Here is a 13,021-nt window from a genome sequence, read left to right on the forward strand (position 1 = left end):
CTCCCTCACACTCCCTTCTCCCTCTCTGTCCTCAGTCATCCTTCTAGTAATATGAGCAGTAGCCTCCCTCCTGTACCCTTCTCTCCTTTTCTCCTGCTCTTCCACTCTTTACAGGGCCTTCACATGGTCATTGTCAAACCTATTGTTTGTCTATTTTGAATAATATCTGTCCTCCCACCTATTGGTCTTGTGCAACTGCTGCTCCTCATTACTCTCCCTTTATCCCTTTCACCCTTTTCAACTCGTCTTTCGCTTCCTTTAGCTGTGCCTCTAAACTGTGACTTTTTTTGTTTTCTACTCGTGTTGCCAATGTGCATTTTGTGCCACTTTGTTTTTCCTTTTCCTTAATATTACCTTCCACCTCTGTGGGCACATACTGGGGATTACTATAACCTGCAGCAACTTGCAACGCATATAAACCTGACACAGTTGCGTATGGAAGGCATGGTTGAGGGGGTGCAGGTGCTATGGGCTGCACACAGGCACGTCAATTAGGGGTCACCAGAGGTCGCAACTGCGACCTCTGAGGTCTCCCTTGCGACCTCTGTGGTCACCCTTGCGACCTCTAGAAAAAAAAGATTTTTTTTTTTTTTTGTAATGCAAGTCACTGATTTAGTCTGTTCTTAAACGCCTCAACTCAGCCTTTCATCCTTCTGAGATCGTTAATGAGTACCAACACAGGTTGGGTGATATTGGGTGTATATTTTTTCTATATAAAGCGCTTAAGCGTAAGTGCTATATAATAACACATCATTATCATTTGGTCATGGACGTCTGCTTGCATTCACAGTAATTTGGTAATATGGGCCTATACACACTGATCTTAACGATACATATGGCGATCCATTCTTGTATGAAATTTACATCATATTTTAATGATATCGTAACCATAGTTTTTGTAGTGAACAATGCTATGTGATAGCACTTCCTGTTTTGTCAACGGGTGAAAAGTCGCATTCCATCGCATTCCGCGATATCACTTTGGGATGGGGTCAAATGACATCACTTCCTGTGATGTCACCAGGGGTCAAGGGTCGTGTAATGTCACTTCCGCTACCCTTGGCATTTTGGTGAAATGACGTCCCTGGCTGCACACTCCGTTCATCGTCTTGCCTACTTCTGCTCTTGTCTTTATTCTGCTCCTCCTCAAACATCTTCCATAAGTCTGTTATGCTTAGTCTGCTCTGTAATTTTGTTACCTTGTGTGTGGTGTGAAAATATGAGTGCATATGTTGTAGCAGATGCCTCGAGTGTGTCCCTTCTTGAGGCCATGGCTGGACCATTTTGCCAGATGTGTCTTTGACCCATCCTACTGAGGATCTTTTCCTTATATTGGGGAAGTGACTTACTCAAATGAGCATTGGGGGTGTATACCATAATAGTAAACAAAACTGAAATTACCAATAAATTCAACAATCACTGTTCCAACACAGTCTCACCTTTCTTTCCCTTTTCTTTCCCTTCTCCCTCACAACACTTACGATGTCAACACAACTTTCTCTCTAACTCACACCAACAATACACAATCTCAATCTATTCCATACTTACCTCCAAACAATCCTAACTGCTACTCTACCAACACTTAAAAAGTACCTTTACTGTCGTATTATACACCAAGACAATGGGCCTCATTACGAGGCTGGCGGTAGCTGTGCCTGTATTACTGGAACGGCTGCCACCGGTATGCATTTTTTTCTGGTGCACAGAAAAGCGCAATTTCCAGGTCATTACGACCTTGTCGGACTCAGTAATTTCCCTTTTCTGGGCACCGGAAAAAATTATTCCCCTTTCCAATTTGAGCCCCATAGGGCTCATTGGGAATGAGGAGGGTGGTAGCACCGTTATCATTAATAATGGTACCTGTGCTACCGTCATGTTTTGCTCGCAGGTGTCGGTACGGCCACCAGGTCAGACCTGGTGGCTGTAAGGGCACCCGCAAGCAGAACTCATAGTATGGTGGTACGGTAGCAACGGTGCTGGTAGTGCTACCGGCACCATTGTTGCCTTACCCCCATACTTATAATGAGGCCCAATATCAGCAACAGTCAACATCAATGAAATCTATTTGAATGGATTGTGTCCTCCAACGTACTCCTCATCTTTGACACTTGGTGTCCAGCTTCAGCTGCTTCAGAAAAAAAGTTTGGCAGAGGGCGCTGTGTCGATGACGTCAAGTCGATGTCCTCCATCGAGGGTGATGTCATTGAAGGGCATTTATAGCACGTGCAGCACCCGGTGGCCTCAGTTCCGTTTTTCCACGACAGCGATAGCTTCGAGCAAAATTTGCTGTGCCTCATCTAGTGACTTCTTTGTTACAAAATATCTTGAAAAAAAATGGCTTTAAGTCCGGTTTCAAGAATTGCCGGCATTGCGCATCAAAAATGTCACTCACTGACCCGCACTATATCTGTTTGTGGGGTCTCTGAGAGGGCCATGATATCTCCGGCTGTTGCAAATGCCAATCCATGACATGAAAAGCCTTGAGGGGACGGGAGGGGAAACTTAAGGTAGGAAAAATCCCTACGAAATCACCTTCCCGACCCGCTAAACATTCGACCGACGAGTCGAGGGGCGACTCTCCTCGGAGGAAGAAGAGAAGGCACCGTAGGTCACCTTCGTTAACTTTGTCATCCGGCATTTCCCCCATAAGGGTTGCTTGCCCTCAAAAAAATGTACCATGTCTGAATGGGAAGCCTTCAGGGTTGAAATGAAAAACAAAGCCATGCTCATACCGAGCCTTCTAAGGAAGCCGGAAAGGAAAGGTCTTGTCCGAAATCCCACGCACCCTCAAGTCTGGGAAAAAGGCCTGATCCACATTGAGAGCCTTCGAGGCCTCGATCCGATGTACCACCCAAGGATCGTAGCAGACGCAAGGGAAAGTCGAGGTCGTTGACGCCTTCACCACCTTCAACACGAGCAGTGCCATCGATGCCTGCTAGGCCCTCGATGTTGACATCGATGCCTAAACCTTTTCCCCGCCAGCCGCACCATACTCGCCAGCTGTGCCGTCAATGCCAAGCGCCCCTCCTAAATCGGCGCAGATAAAGAGTCGACAACTTCGACGACGTCGAATCCTACTACTTCCAAACCAGAAAAAATATATGCTCCACTTCCCAAAAAGGATTTCTTTAAATCCCTCACATACATTTTTTGAAGAAGAGAAGCATTCTGATGAGGACGAAGCCCCATTTGGTTTACAGTACGGTACACCTAATGTACCAGAGAGTTTTATCTCTGAAGAGTCCAGAATAAAGGAACTGTAGAACAACTTGCAAACAGCAAGTTGGGTAGACACCTCACCCGAACTTGAGTTTGGAAAATCAAAGCCTGGGAATATGCAGATGCACCATTCAGGCAGCTCATGTCGAAAGTGGTTGAGTACATGGGGTGGAGTAGGCCACCATTACCTCATGAGCAAGACAACCTCACTGATATTTTGGACAAGGGTCCAGAATATGATTCTAGTTTGCCTTTTCATATGGCATTGCAGAAGAGGAGGGCTAGGAGCTGGGAGACTCCAGAATGCAATACCACACTTGATAAGAATTCCACAAAAAAAATGCCCTTCCAGTAGTGACCCCGACTACCTATCAAAACACCCCACTCTGGAGAGTCTGGTGGTGCAGGCAGCTACAGCTACTTCCAAACAAGCAGCGTACCCTATGATCCCTCCTGACAGGGACGACAAGCGTGTAGATGGATGGGTGAGGAAACTATTTTCTGCGGCGACCATGGCACTAAAATCTGTCAACTCCACTTGTGCATTCACAAAGTTTTCGTATACTCTATGGGATTGTATTTCCATGGCGGCTGTGCACATTCCCGAAGTGGATGAAAGGGATGGCTTCTTAGCTATTATTAAGGAAGGGAAAGAGGCCATGTGCGGGTCCCATTAATCAGGAATGGATTGTGCAGATAGCATCAGCAGATCCATGCCTACCAGCACTGTTATGCGCAGATTTGCGTGGTTGAGAAAGTCAGGTTTTGCATTTGATATGCATTCTATGCTTCTCAACATACCTCTTGACGGGTCTCACCTTTTTGGCAACAAGACTGACGAGAACCTTGAGAAGTTGCAGACCTCAAAAGCAGCAGCCAAATCTTTAGGCACCGCTATTAGGCAACCTCAGCCTTTTCATCCTAGTTTGAAATCTTGGAGGTGTAGATCTTTTCGCTAATACTCCTCAGTTGGAAAGGCGAGAGGAATGGCCTGTCAAAGAGGCCAGAGAAGATGTCCTTGTGGTGTACGAGGTAGAAGTGCAAAGCCAGCTCAACCAGCAACATCCTTGCCATCGGCCTCTGCAGCAGCCGCTACAAAACCACTCTGAGGTCTTGAGTCACAGTTCATCAGTGGAGGGCAGACTGTCTCAGCATCTGGAAGAATGGCGAGACATCACTTCGGATGCTTGGGCTCTAGAAACCGTAGCCCACGGTTACTGCCTTCCTTTTATAAAAAGACCTCAGAACCATCCTCTGGGGAACCGCTCTTTGAGGATTCCGGATCCACTCCTTGTGCAGGAAATGTTTACCCTGCTAGAGGAAGGTGCTATAGAACCAGTGCCTGCAGCAGAGAGGAACAAGGGATGTTACTCCCCACAATTTTTGATACCCAAGAAGGACGGAGGACTGATACCCATCTTGGACTTGAGATACTTGAACAAGTTCCTCAGGAAGGACAAGTTCAAGATGGTCACACTTTCTCAGATCCTTCATGCCCTCCAACTCCAGGATTGGTTGATGTCATTGGACCTTCAGGATGCTTATTTTCATGTACCAATCCAATTCAAGCACAGAAAACATCAGAGGTTCGCAGTTGGCTGTTCTCATTCTCATTTTCGAGTTCTGCCATTCGGTCTCACCTCCACCCGAGGGTATTCACCAAACTGATGGCGGTGGTGGCAGCGAGTCTCAGGAGAGAGGGGATTCACGTTTACCCCTATGTGGATGATTGTCTGATCATCTCAAAAGCTCCACTACATCAGAGATGTGCAAGATACATCTTTGGAAAAGAGCTTGCCACCGAGGTGAGGGCTCAAGACATTCTTCAGATGGTGACCACATTTCAGAATGCCCACTGTCTACCGGCCTTTGATTTTCTGAGGTTGCTAGGCCTCATTGCATCCTGCATTTTTCTGGTGCCAGAGGCTCGCCTGAGAATGAGATCCCTTCAATGGGCTATAAGAATGCAATGGTCTCAGTTCTCAGGAAAGATGTCGTATCGACTTTAGATTCCAACAACAGTTTCACAGGATCTTCTGTGGTGGTCTTGCGAGGACAATATTCTGAAGGCAGAGCCCTTTTGGCAACCATGGCCAGACATTACAGTAGTGACGGACGCCTCACTCACGGGTGGGGAGCCCACACAAATGACCTAACAGTCAGCAGTCGTTGGTCTCCATCAGAGTCCAAAATACTCATCAACCTTTTGAAGCTGAGGGCAATCAGACTAGTGCTGAAGGCCTTTCTGCTCTCTGTACGGGAAAGAATATCCTGATAATGACAAACAACACAGTGGCCATATACTACCTAAACAAGAGAAGTGGTGTAGGGTCACTAGCACTGTGCAGGGAAGCAATGCAGCACTGGTACTGGGCAATTCAAGAAAGAATCTCCCTATTAGCAGTTCACCTAGCCTGAGAGGAGAACATGGTGGCAGACGCTCTGAGCAGGCAGAGCACAGTCTCCCACAAGTGGGAACTAGCTCAGGAAGTCCTTCAAGAGATCTTCACCATTTGGGGAACCCCTCAAGTTGTTTGCAATCAAGGTCAACAGGAAATGCGAAAGATATTGCTCCAGGGAATTTCCCCCAATAGGAGCTCTAGGAGACACGTTCATAGTGGACTCGGAGTTTCCACTTCTGTACGTGTTTCCTCCAGTCCCTGTCATATCTCATGTAATCAGGAGGTTGAGAAGGTTCAGGAAACACATGATCCTAATTGCCCCAGATTGGGCCAGGAGGATGTGGTATCTGGACCTTCTGGGCATGTCCATCTGTCCTCTGATTCATCTTCCACAATGTGAGGACCTTCTCTCGCGAGAGGAGGGTCGGGTTTTCCATTCAGAGGTCAAGACTCTCAACCTTCATGCTTGGTTTCTGAAAGGCTGAGATCTAAGGATTGGGACCTCCCGGATGACATACTGGAGGTGTTGCTTTCGACAAGAAGGCCAGCAACTAAGTCTTTGTACCATTGCTGTTGAATAAATTCTGCAACTGGTGCAAGGAAAAGAATGTAGACCCTTTTTTATTTAAAACACCAGATGTTTTATCCTTCCTTCTATCCTTGGGGCTGCAGATTGGTACCATTAAAGGGTACTTGGTGGGGCTTTCCATTTTTAAGTGGTCCTCACTAGAATGTTCCTATTTCAAAATTCGACTGGTGACTGGTGAATTTCTGAAAGGGCTCACTAATGTGTTCCCTCCATCTCCCTTCCAGGTTCCGGTTTGGGACCTAAATCTGGTTTTAAAATTCCTAATGTGTACACCCTTTGAACCCTTGCACACATGTCCTCTAAGGTTATTAACCTTTAAAACCATCCAAATTGGTAGCTCTAACATCAGTCTGTAGAGTGAGCGAGTTGCAGGCACTTTCATCCAAGCCACCCTTTACCATCTTCCACAAAGATAGGGTTGTTTTGAAGATCAAACCTTCCTTTTTGCTCAAAATCATCTCTGATTTTCACTTAGGTCAAAACATTTCTAACTTCTTTCTATCACTCACCTCATCCTAGTAAGGAGAAGGAAAGACGTCATAGATTAGACCCTAGAAGAGCGTTAGGCTTTTACATCGCCAGGAGGTCCAAGTTACGAATTGATGACCAACTTTTCATTGGATATGCAGGACACAAGTTAGGTCCGGCTGTTACCAAGCAGATAGGTGGATAATTCTGGCTATATCACAATGTTACAGGCTTTCAGGAAAAGACCCTCCTGAAAGTTTAAGAACTCATTCCACCAGTGGCATGGCTACACCTACAGCCCTTCAAAGAGGCGTACCAATTAGAAACATCTGTGAAGCGGCAATGTGGTCTCCATTCATACGTGCACTAAACATTATTGCCTGAATTCGTCCCTTGGTCAGGATGGTACCTTTTGCAAGGCAGTCCTTCACTCTGTCCATGAAAATTTAGAATTTATATTTCTACTTCCTCCTTCCAAAACTAATACTGCTTTGAGGGTCTGTCAAAGATGAGGAATACGCGGGAGGCCACGATCCATTTGAAGAACTAGTTACTTATCACTGGTAACGTTCTTTTAACTGGATGTTCCTCCCTCGTATTCCTCATAGCCCTCCAATCCTACCCCTCAGTAGAATTTCCTGTTCTATTACAGCTTCCGTTCCATCACGGCTGAGTACGGTCACTCCTGTGTTTTACGGGTATCTCTGCTGTATGAGGAATAAAAACAGAACTGAGGCCAATGGGTGCTGCGCATGCTATATATGCCCTTTGATGACATCACCCTTGACAGAGCCCTTCGAGGGACATCGACTCGATGCCATCGACGCACCCTCTGCCAAAATGTTTTTCTGAAGCAGCTGAAGCTGGACAACTTGTCAAAGATGAGGAATACGTGGGAGGAACATCCAGTCGAAGGAAAGTTACCAGTTGTATGTAACTTGTTCTTCTACACAGCTGTCTTCCCTTTATATGGGGTATCTCCACTTTTATCTCTTTTTCTGACCCCCAAAGGAGGCTGTGCCCTACGTGCAGTCTTCCCCAAATAATGTTGGAAGTATCTCTTTTTCTCTCAATCTTAAATACTCTTTTTCAACTTAATCAACAACAACACAACCAATACCCTAGCCCACTGGTATTTTTCATGCATGGATATACTCACATACTACGATTCCTGAGGTCTGTCACTGCCCGCCAACCACTCCCTGCAGGTGCCTTGCTGCTCAAGGGAGCCGCAGTGGGGAGTCCTCGACCCTCCACCAGACAATGGGTATCTCAGCAGTGCTTCCAAATATTAAGATAGGCCCAAATACACCAATAAAGAGGAAACTCAATAATGGAGTAACTCTAAGTGCATGAGAAAACCCAGCTTTATTCCAAATACAAACGGCCACTGGCATAGCATATAAAAGACAATCTCCAATTATGTTATGAACAACAAGTTTTTAAACTAGAAAATCATCATAGCTGATATATATTTAGTTATAATAAAAACATTCTGCTTTCTCACTTGATTTGTTGGTAGAGTATGGAACATATAATTATCTATAAGCAAAACCTTTATTATTGGTTCTTCTACAAATAATAACTCCTCCTAGGTTAATCCCACTACAATGATACATTTCAATCTATCCTGCCATTGGTTGGCACTCTACTACACTAGTCGATAAGAAGAACAGGGTTTGATTGGTCATTAATTACTCATCCTGCATCAAACACTTTACGCAGTGCCAAGTTAAGTGGTGGGGAAAGGAGAGAGACGGGCGAACGGCTATGATCTAGTTTAAAGAAGTTACTCCATTCTTGTTCCCAGCCCTCGGGCCTTAACTGCCAGTCTGTTTGTGGCCTTGGCCTGTCGTCTCTGTGTCTGGGTGTTCTACGGAAGTGGCAGCTGCACTATCTAATTGGGCCTTGACTAAATGATCATTGTTTCGATCACCTGGTAGTGGACAGCTTTTCAGAGCTCAATTGTATCCATTTATTGGAGTTTCTGTTGTCTTAACATGTATGAGCTTTCTTTCAGCAGCCACTTGGGGCGCTGTTTATGCATTCATTATAGGATCAATTGGCACAGTAGTTATTTTCACCTGGCATCCAAGGATGTGTGTGTTTCTCACTGTTACCAACTGTAACTAACTAATGTAATGATTGTAGATGTGTGCCATGGGAAACATTATCTGGTGTGGTTTCAGCTTCGATGCAGAACTCCCCTCGGTGCACTGACCTTGGAGCTTCTGGCTGCTGTCTGAGCCTTGTGAGGTTTGGACCTTCTGTATTAAGCAGTTTTATGTCAGGATGCATTATTTCAGAAATTAGGTTTTGCAGGGTCTTGTCTAAATAATGGCATTCATTCTGTTCTTTTTCTACCATGTTGGTGTTCTTCATGTCTTTTACATGCATGCCTCCGTTCATTGTTCCTTGCATGTGTATGCTGCAACCTAGAGCCTCCCCCTACCTGCCCATCTATATCCTACTTGTGTAACCCTGTAAGGGTATTCTGCAACTTCCTACTTCTGTGAATGTAAGCCACTTCTCATCCTACTTGTATCGCACAACCTCTTCTACTCTCAATGGCGGCTACATGATCATTGGTGTTTTACTAACAGTTTACTGAACCTTTCTCAGCTAACAATTCCGTTCATGATTGGGAACAGGTGGGGGCATGGCCAGTACCGGTGCAACTCTCATCTACATTAATACAATTATCACTATAAAGTGCTATAATACATGCCAGTAGAACTAGTTAAAGCAGCAGGTTTCGAGTCCAGGCACAGCCTAATGCAGCAAGATTGTATGAAGCTTAGCACTGGCTCTTTATATCTAAGCACAAAGCCAGTCGCAGGTTGCAAGTATTACCTGGACATGATTAGGCATGGGTCTGCATGCGCCCTTTACATTCAACTACACAATGACACTTTGAAAGTTGGTTCCTATACTGCCAAATGGAAACCTTTCAATGATTGATTCTAGGAGAACGGAGTGCGGTGCTGCAGTTGAGACAGTCACCCATTTGTACATTTTTTGTGCTGGTTTTCCTGACTTGAGGAATAAATATCTTCTCCTACGTCTGGCACTGTACCAGTGATTTAAATGCTGTTTTTTAAATTTCCAAACACTTACAATTTGTGTGGTTGAGAACAACAACGTGGGTGTAGGTGGGGGTTCTGCGTTTTTAGCACCTGACTCTGATATGAATTGTTCTAGCACTCTGTATTTGGATATATTAATTAAACCAAAACAGGATAGAGTTGGACTGATCTAGAGGATCAGTCATGATTAGTTATGGTTGTTTTATTGTGTCATGCCATGTTCTGTGGTGCATATCTTGTTTAAACTCATGTTACTGAATTGAATGCATTTTTTATTGATAATGTATTAAGATTGATATTTATCATCCTGGTTATTAGGATGTTATTTTATTGTTTTGTTTTGAGAATTGAAATTGATGCTTTTATGGGAACCACTGAATAAACCTATGTAACAACAACACAAAAGGGCTATATATAATACATGCCAGCAGGTCAGTTAGTATCTTAATTTCATCCAGTGTTTTCTAAAGTTCATTACGATTGACCAGGTCAAAAGCGGTGCGAATATCTGAAAATGCAAGCTATAGTTGCTCTTGCTTAATCTCTTTGCTAGTGGAGATGATCACATGAACAGCCAGTCACTGCTCAATAATGATGGCCTTTTCTTGAAAGCCCATTCTGATAAACTATTCAAGATTATTCTACCACTGATTGTTGCATTGGTTATCAATCAAGGAAATCGGGATATGACATGCAGGTGGTGCCTGTGATCCTTTTTAAAGAATAGAACAATCTGTGCAGATTTTCATCTTAGTTTTCTTCAATGTAATTTACATGTTTAGGTTAAGAATGCATCCCACACTAGCAGTAATGTGTTGTCTTTTCTTTTGTTTTTCACTACATTCGTTACCATTCTGGGCACACCCCGTGCATCTGCAGCCAAAAGATGATCTTCCCAGTCATCTGGTGGCTGGGAAATGTTTGCATTAAATCCTCCCAGCAGCAAAGTGCATGTCGGCTTTCCCAATGCACTACTAATTGCTTCCTCTATATTACTGAAGAGCGCAGATAAACATGTTATCACACTCACACAAACATTCACATTTTCCTTGACCTTATTTTTAAAGCCTTGACCTTATTTTTAAAGCACCTTTGGCTGCTAGCACTGGTCAAACGATCAGCTTATACAGCACAATAAGCCTTTAAACTGATCCAAAATAAACAACAAGACTGGGCCACAGTGACTTGATGGTGACTTGATGGGCTGGCCCTTTCGGCAACGTCCAATGGTCCTTTACACCAATCCAAGCCTGCTGTTAAATTCTGAAAAGAGCACAGAATACCGGACTGTGACACATTACATTATTTACCTGTCCCTTTTCTATTCGGTAAAACCATTCCACTACACTGATAAATTGGAGTATGGCCAGAAATATGATGTGTATAAGAACTTCCAGTTTACGGCATCGAATAGCACAAAACAGAACTGCACTGAAAAACAACCGCCAAACCACCTTGCGGAGATCAACAACTTGGCAAGGTCATTTCCCTTTTGATAACTGGTTAGTTAGGTTCTTTACTACGCACATCTCCTCTCTGGGCTTTGGATTAAAACGTTTCAAGACATCAGCAAAATCACGCACACTGAAATGCTAAATGAATTATCTGTATGATAGTCTGCTCTTGTGAAAAAGGTGCATCGTTGTTAGATGATGAGAAAAAAAGGGCTGGGATAGCATCAGAGCAGTATTTGTAAGTGACAGAGATTGCCCACTAACACGTACATTATTATACTTGCCATGGTCATACATATTGCTGCCACCTTCACAGAAGTATCAGGAAAATTAAAAGTTTGGGGAAATCTATCATAAAAGAGGGAAGCCACAGAGTTCTTAGGTACAAATGTGACTCATGCTTGGCCTAATATATGCATGCATAAAATACAAAACAGTCACAAAATAGAAATGTCATATGTGGTGATGGCAAGTATGTGTGATCAACACATGCATGGTTGCATGCATTGCAGTCACTTCATTTACTGCTGTCAAAGGTCCTAGAAGGGGCCAACGCAAATGTTCCTTAACATCCACAGATGTGTAAATGTGTTGAGTATTCCAAAAATGGTATCTAGGGTCTTACCACTTGTCAATGCACAGCTCTGTAGTAAATGTTTAAGGGAGAAAGTAAGTGTGCCAAGGTTCTCCAACTGATGACACATTTTCCCACTGCACATGATTAATGTGCACATTAGGCATGCACAGTTGTTCCAGTTCAAATATGTGTGAATCCGCCACAATAAGCACTTGGAGTATTCCAAATTGGCCTTTGTGCACTTTGTTCATGAATTCTTTCAAACACTATACATGTGTATAGCGGGTGCCAGGACCTCCCCTTTCAACTGAATATAGATATAAATAATAGGTAGGTCAAATAGTTCACTCTCCTGTCCATCATTGTAGAAATCAGAATGATATTGCCTTTATTAAAAGTAAAAAGTACATTATACACTGCACACACTTGGTTTGGGGTGGCACGAGAAATGAAGGGTGCTTTAATATTACACACATTCCATAAGTGCACAAGGATATATTATGAATAAAGTGTCTACAAAATGAGAAATGCTTACATAAATGAAGTGTATAGCTCTCTGATAAGAAGGAACGCAGTGTCAAAAAATATGTATTCTTTTAAAATGAATACTCAAATGTAAAATGGTTTCCAGTTCTAAGCCAGGTGGGGTCAATGTAAACCATGCCAACGTTTTTCAGATAGCCAAGAGGAACTGACGCACTTGGAGAACATTTTGGCAGCATCTCGTAGTGAGATAATGAGGTTTGTTAGTTTTAAAATGGAATTGGCATAGGAATCAGACAAAATAAGATGAGGTTAGGCAATTAATAGAACCTTAGATACATGTACCTATGTTCTTATGGAGAAGGGTACGAAGTGTATCATACAAAATAATTTGAAAGCCCATTTTGGCACCATAAAATAAGAGGATGTATATTCTCCAACAGTGTTAAGTACCAAAAAAACCTTGGCATAACCTCAGTAAACAGAAAAGGTGCAGACATTAATTCATGAAGAAATGTCCTTGGCAGGAGTTGAGCACTTTCATGGTTGTGTCCAGCCATGTCTAATACAGGCGTATTAATTTTGTGCATCAGTGAAATTTGTGGAAGCCAGATATGCTAATGTGCAATTGTTGTGCATGTGTGATAAATTATCCAATAGTAATTAAGGGATGTTTGACCTTTGACTACACTTGGCCCATCAAAAGCATACCCTGTACAACTTTCTAATTTGCATACAAGTAT

General features: G+C 43.4%; 1 protein-coding gene across 1 annotated transcript in view; it reads right to left on the reverse strand.

Annotated features, from left to right (window-relative positions):
- Nucleotides 1-13,021, reverse strand: part of DCHS2 (dachsous cadherin-related 2) — a 1,925,309-nt gene that overhangs the window by 270,665 nt on the left and 1,641,623 nt on the right. The window lies entirely within an intron of this gene.

The sequence above is a fragment of the Ambystoma mexicanum genome, chromosome 6q (genome assembly GCF_040938575.1).
Source record: "Ambystoma mexicanum isolate Mex_15411 chromosome 6q, UKY_AmexF1_1, whole genome shotgun sequence".
Classification (NCBI taxonomy): Eukaryota; Metazoa; Chordata; class Amphibia; order Caudata; family Ambystomatidae; genus Ambystoma; species Ambystoma mexicanum.